The following is a 7,010-nucleotide window of genomic DNA, read 5'->3' on the forward strand; positions in this document are numbered from 1 at the left end:
TATTAAAAACATAGAAATTTTGTTGGTAGATAAAAAACAGATATAAATAAAATTTTAAGAAGAATATAATTAATAAAATAATACTAATATAAAAAATTTAAAATGTTTATGGATCATTTTAGCCTTGATTCATAATTTCACCTAATTTAAAAATATATATATAATTAAAAGTTTTGACGCTGATAAATATAAATATTCTTAGATGGATCAAAAATAATTATTTAATCGTTTTACCGTTGGATAAATATTCTTAAAGCTATAAATCTTAGGCTCGACCCTTTAGGCTTTAACTGCTCATAATTAAGTGATAATCTTACTTAAATTGTTAAATGCTTATAAGCGAAGAGAAACCCTACTACCATTTGATATAGTTGTTGAGATTATTTTGTCCTTTGTTATTTCTTATTTATTTAATTGTTTTACATTCCTTCGTATCTATTTATTATGGTTTTATTTGTTTATTAATGCGTGTGAAGCCTGCTTGTTCGCCGTTATGGAGATCTCTATCCCACTGCTGGCCTGATTTCCGTGCCAACCTTTGCTGCCTCCCAGGTGACGGCCTTGACACCCATGTTTGGAATTATGAATGGATTCCTTCGTTGGGACCGCTGTGCAACTTTGTTCAAAATCGTCATTATCCGGTTACACACCCCCATTTCCATGATCTTCTTGATTCGAATGGCAATTGGAATATGGGCGAGCTCTGCTCTATTCTCCCCGCCAATGTTATTCCCCATGTTTTAGCCATCAAACCGCCGGGAATTGAGGCGGGCGAAGACCGTTGCGCCTGGAAATGGGACCGATTGCACAGGTTTGGCGTTAAAAGCGCGTATGGCAAATTGGTCGAGGATCGTTGGGAAGCTCCTTGCCCTCTCTGGAAAATGATTTGGTCGCTGAAAGTTCCACAAAGGATACGGTCTTTACTCTGGTTGGTTGCTCGGGATCGGCTTCTTTCCAACCATGAACGTCATCGTCGTGGATTAGCCAACAAACCTGTTTGTCCTCTCCGCGGCGTTCAGGTTGAAACCACGATCCATCTGTTGCGAGATTGCCGAGCTGTGAAAAACATTTAGCACCAGCTGCTGTCGGCTTCATCCCTGAACTCTTTCTTCACCGCTCCTCTTGATGATTGGGTCCAAATGAATCTTGGCCTTAGCGACACTATCCCGGGTATGTCCTCTCCTTGGAACATTTTATTCTCGACCATTGCTTGGCAAACATGGAAACGCAGTAATAGTTTAATCTTCACTGATATCTGCCGACCCATGGAGGACGTTCTACTCTCCAGCTCTTCATGAGCCATGCACTATGCCAAGGACATTTCTCTTTCTCAAGCAACCACTCAACAACACACCCAATCAATCTCCTGAAAAGTCCCTCCAAATGGGTGGTGTTATATATACGGATGCTTCGGTTGATTCGGTCACAAGCTTCAGCTCAGTTGGAGGTGTTCTCCGATCTCATGATGGAACTTGGCTTTCTGGTTTCTTCAAAGGAATTGGGGTGACAGATCCGTTGCAGGCTGAACTTTGGGGTCTTTACCATGGGCTATGCGAAGCTTGGCGACATGGAGCCGAACTACTGCAGGTTCAATCGGATAATGTTCAAGCCATTAATCTCCTCAAGAATCAAACTGCCGAGGATGCTTTAATCCTGCTCGTACGCTCAATTTTGCAGATGTGCCATCGTATTTGGTTCGTTGAGTTCCTCTGGATCCCCCGTGAAGGCAATATTCCTACTGATTCTGAGGGACACAGGTTCTCCGATCCCCTACCAACGGTTCTCTCTTTGGTTGAAAGGGACATTGCAGATCCTCCCTATATTAGAGTTGCTGTAACTGGTTAAGGCTTATGCTTCTTTTCAATCCGAAAAAAATATGCATGTGAAGTAATTAACTGTAATAATATATAGATCTCTTTCCTTTGTATTGGAGTTATAGATTGGGGTGTTCTTTTAATCGAATTAATTAATGGATTAAAATTTAATTCAGTTAATTAGTTGATTAATTAGAGGTTAAATCGGTTAACGATTAAGATCTCTAAAGTTTAATTATTAATTAATTCGGTTTGAAATTGGTTAATTAATCTAAAATATTGATATATATTATATATAATATTAAGCTCGAGAGCCCTGTTAAGAATTAAGACCCAACTATTTTTAATCAAATTTTAACTCAAATAAAAACATATATCTATTAAACTCAAATCAATATAACTAAAACAATTTTCATAATATTTAGGTTAATTCGATCACCTATCGAATTAATTGAATTTTGTATAGTTAAATTAATATTTTTTTTAGAAAACCTTCTATTTGATTTAACTAATTCTATTCGGTCAATAATCGGATTAATCATTTGAACAACCCTGATTGTATATCATAACTTAAACCTATAAATTTTAAGCTCAATCTTTGAACTACTCATAATTAAGTGACCATGTGACATAAATTAGCTTAAAGCTATAATTTTTTTAAAGAAAAAAACTAGGTCTATTGTTGGGGATGTTTAGGGTTCCATAGAGTCCTTCCTCTGGCAACTCCTTGTCCGGTGTGAAGGCAAAGTGAATGCTGCAATTCAATCGATTTTTTTAGCCTTAAAAGAGAGTGTTATTCTCACCGAAAATCTTGAATTTGACCAGTTAAATATGTGTGTAAATTGTGTATTGTGTATAGGTAAGAAATATTATAAACATGTAGTAGTTCTAATCACCTTAAATTATTAAAAATATATCTACTTTATATTTTTAATTAATAATCTATTTACGTCTCTTTAAACAAAATAAGTTGACAGTTTCCACGCAGACAGAGAAGATAACCGAACCTGTAAATAATTTGCTAGGGCAACAATGGACAGTTTTCTGTCACTGTCTATGTCGGAGGATCTAACCGTCAGTTCTTGCTGGAAAACAAGACCTTCATCCACCATCCTTCCACCTAGTATGTCGTGTATCTTGTCAGGCTCAGGCTTCCCATGTTATAATTACTGATACTTGGACATTTTACACCCGTATGAAGGTTTTTGTGCAGCTTAGGTCTATTGGAGGACAAGGAAGATGGCCATGGGAGCATGGAGATTGTAGGTTCAGCTTTAAGGGTCGCCATGATTTTGAATTTTGATGAAGAGATATGCTCAAGGTTTTCTAATGGGGATTCAGAGTAGGGAAATTATGGGGTTTTGAATCAATATAAGTACCCATAATTATGGTTGTAAATGAGACGAGACAGATCGCGAGCTACTCGAGATCGACTCGATCAAGGCTCGATAAATACTCCGATCGAATGGACTCGACTCGAACTCGACTCGAGTTCTTAACGAGCCGAAACGAGCTACTCGATATTCGACTCGAAAAGCTCGTGAGCAGCTCGAAAAAATGTTATATTATAATTTTAGATTTTTTAAAACTACATTATAAAAAAATATTAAAAATACATTATTGATAATTATAAAATTTTAAAAATATATTAAAAATTCTATAATACAACTACCCTCAAATTTTAATTTTTTTTAATTAAGCAACTCAAGTCCAATTGTTATATTGTATATTATTAAAAGAAAAATAAGAGCTCATTTAATTAAGCACTTTTTAGATTACACCCTAAGCCCTAAGTCTTGAACCCTAAACCCTTAATTCAATTATGTGATAGGGTACTAAAAGAAAAATAAAAGCTCATTTAATTAAGAACATGTTAGATTACACCCTAAACCCTAAGTCTTAAGTCCTAAACCCTTAATTTGATTATATGATAGTGTTAAGTTATGCACATGAAGGTAACATATAAATTATGCAAAATGAAATTAATTAAATTAACAAGGGTTTATATGTAAATAAACTAATAAATCACATTTGGTCAAATCAATCAATAGGTCCCATTATCAAAACAAACGGTGATCAAAACATAAAATAAAAATAAATTAACAACCTGAATCATAAAAATGTAAACCTTGATTAATGACGAAATTAGAAGACTACAAATATAACAGGTCCTAAAATGCTAATATTCCATTTCTAAAACACGGGCTACCCCTAGTCGGCCGAGGACTTTCTAAAGCCAAGCCCTCACTGCATTCTTCCACCGTCTGGAGGTCAGAATTCTCTTTCAATGTCCTATTAGAAGGCTCCCCACAGTAGGTGTAATATTTCCAACAACACGTCCATCTTCCCTAGATTGCATGTTTGAAACTGAATGCTTCTGCACATCTGAGGTAACACTTGCAACTGCATTTTCAGTCAAGTTCTCACCATCAAAGTGAATTTCTTGGCTCAACTTAACATTTTCCCCTGTTAAACTGTCAACATTTTCATCAACAGTATCATTTTTCAAATGTGTGGTATCTTGGCTCCCTAAAAAAACACTACTTGCACAGGAGTTTTGCACAGAGGAAATCGAAGTATCAACTTGCACAGGTGTTTTGCAAGATGGTCATTCATCATCCCACATGGGTATGGGCGTATGGCCATGGCCATGGGCATGAAGGAGGATGATCTCCTGAAACCAGCGGCCAAGGTGTTCGCCACCATAAAGGATATTGAGGTCGGGAAGACGTTGCCCATCTATTTCCCCTACATAGGCTACCCAACCTATTATCAGTTCCTCCCTAAACAGAAAACCCATCACATTCCTTTATCATCGGAGAAGCTACCGGAGCTGCTCCGGTTCTTCTCCTTCTCCCCTGATTCTAACCAAGCCTTGGCAATGAAATAAACACTGAAGATCTGTGAGATGGAAGCCCCCAAAGGAGACGTATAGGGCTGTGTTACATCTTTAGAATCACTGGTTGATTTTGCAGAAAGTATCTTCGGACCAGACTCGAAAGTCGGAGTAGTAAGATCATCTCTGATATCAAAATCAACTCCTCTTCTCCAGAACTATACTGTTGTTGAATCCAAAGTGATTTCAACTGGAAAGCTTATAGTATTACAGAGAATAAGGGGTAAAGTAGAGTGTGTAAAAAGGATGAGTTTCAGTAAATGAAAATTAACCTGACCTGTCTTGTGTTTTAATTCAAAATCGAGCTTTAATCGAGTTTCGAGTTTGAATTGAGTTTGGAGCTTGAATCGAGCTCAGAATCGAGCTTCAATCGAGTTTGGGTTCGAGCTTTAGTCGAGCTCTTAAATTTTTTTGTGTTTGAGCATTTTCGAGTTGAGTATCAATATTATGTTTCGAGTTTGAGTCGAGTTTGATAATTTTAAGTTCGTGAGTTTTCGAGTTGAGTCGAGCTGACTTTGAAAGTTTTCGAGTTCGAGTCCAGCTTAGCAATACTCGAGCTCGACTTGGCTCGCTCATTGTTTTGAAAACCGGACCGGCCGGTTCAACCGGGAACCGTGTGCTAGTCCGGTTCAATCTAAACCGGTTGAACCGCTACTAGTGAACCGGCCAGAACCACTGAATCGTTCGAACCGGACCGGCTGAAAACCAGAAAAAACCAGAAATTTTGTTTTTTTTTTAAAATAAATCAAACAACGTCGTTTGTTAAACGAGCCAAGTCGAACTCGAGTATTGCTGAGCTTGACTCGAACTTGAAAAATTTAAAAGTAAGCTCAACTCGACTCAAACTCACAAGCTAAAAATTATCAAGTTCAACTCAAACTCGAAATATAATATTGAAACTTGAACTCAAAAAGACTTGAACTAAAAAAAAAATTTAGAAGCTCGATTGAAGCCTAAAATTCGAGCTTGATTGAAGTGAAAAAATAGTTCACTCAATGCTCACCAAAAGGCTCCATGATTTTAAATGCCAAATTACCTTTATTATTTATAGAAGTTAGTTGTGATGTTCTTCTATGTTTCTTAGCAATGTATGATTGTTTTGTTCTCATATTTTTACTCTTTAGACTTTTGGGATGGTCTTCTATGTTTCTTAGCCATATGTGATTGTTTTTAAAAAAAAATTAAACCAAACAATATCATTTTGTTATGATTTTTTTAACCCCAAATTTATATTTTAATTATAGTTATATAATTATATTTATTATTTAATATGTTTTACCTTAAATATTATGTTGTAGTTAATTTGAATCATTTTGTTTCACTTAATTTTATGATTTTTAACTTATATATGTTATGACTTGCTTTGAATATGACTTGTGATATAAAAAATTATTTTTATTAAATATTTTTGATATTTTTATTTAATTTTTTAAATAATTATGATGTCGTCCGATTCTTCTGACCGATCGAACCGATTCAATCGATTAAACTAGTGAACCGGTAACATGGCCGATTCATTAACGGATCCGGTACCATGGGCTCGCTTACACCCCTACCCATAATGCCTTGAATTGACAACCCAATTAGGCACCGAAATGTTGACTTTTAATAAGTATTTGTTTGTTTTATTAATGTTTTTAACGTTTTCCCTTCTTTTATTTATGTTTATAATTTATAATTTTAAATTTTGATTGTATAAAAAATATAAGACAAATAATAATAAATAAATAAAACGAAATCAAGTGATCATAATATCTTATAGTTTTTTATTCATCTGGATAACTATAAGAAAAAATATGTTCAAAAAATATTCTCAATCATTTGAGATTAAACGGCCATTCCCCTTACTTTCTTGGTACTCGAACCCAAAATCTCAAGAAATAATAACAATTTTTTTACTATTGATGTCACTTAATTCATGTAATATTTTATAATTTTAAATATTGTTTAAATATAATATATTTTATTTGATGTTACTTATAATATTTTGTATGAAATCATTCAAAATTATAATTATGTAAAGATTAAAAAGTCAATAGTAAAAGGAAAAAAGAGATAAATATAATGATATAATTTTTTTTCAATTTATATATCTACGCAAGATAAAATAATTCTTCTTTATCATTGTAATAATAAAGAGTAAAATATAAATTTTATTTCTAACATGTAATCATAGGATATATATTAATAAAATGCTTTTAGGTTAAAAGAGTTATATATATACATATAAACAGTCTCCGAACTTCATCTACCAAATAAATTTTTAGAACTGAAAATTGTTCAATTTTTTTCTCTTCTAA

The sequence above is a fragment of the Hibiscus syriacus genome, unplaced genomic scaffold (genome assembly GCF_006381635.1).
Source record: "Hibiscus syriacus cultivar Baekdansim isolate YM2019G1 unplaced genomic scaffold, ASM638163v2 tig00110676_pilon, whole genome shotgun sequence".
Lineage (NCBI taxonomy): Eukaryota > Viridiplantae > Streptophyta > Magnoliopsida > Malvales > Malvaceae > Hibiscus > Hibiscus syriacus.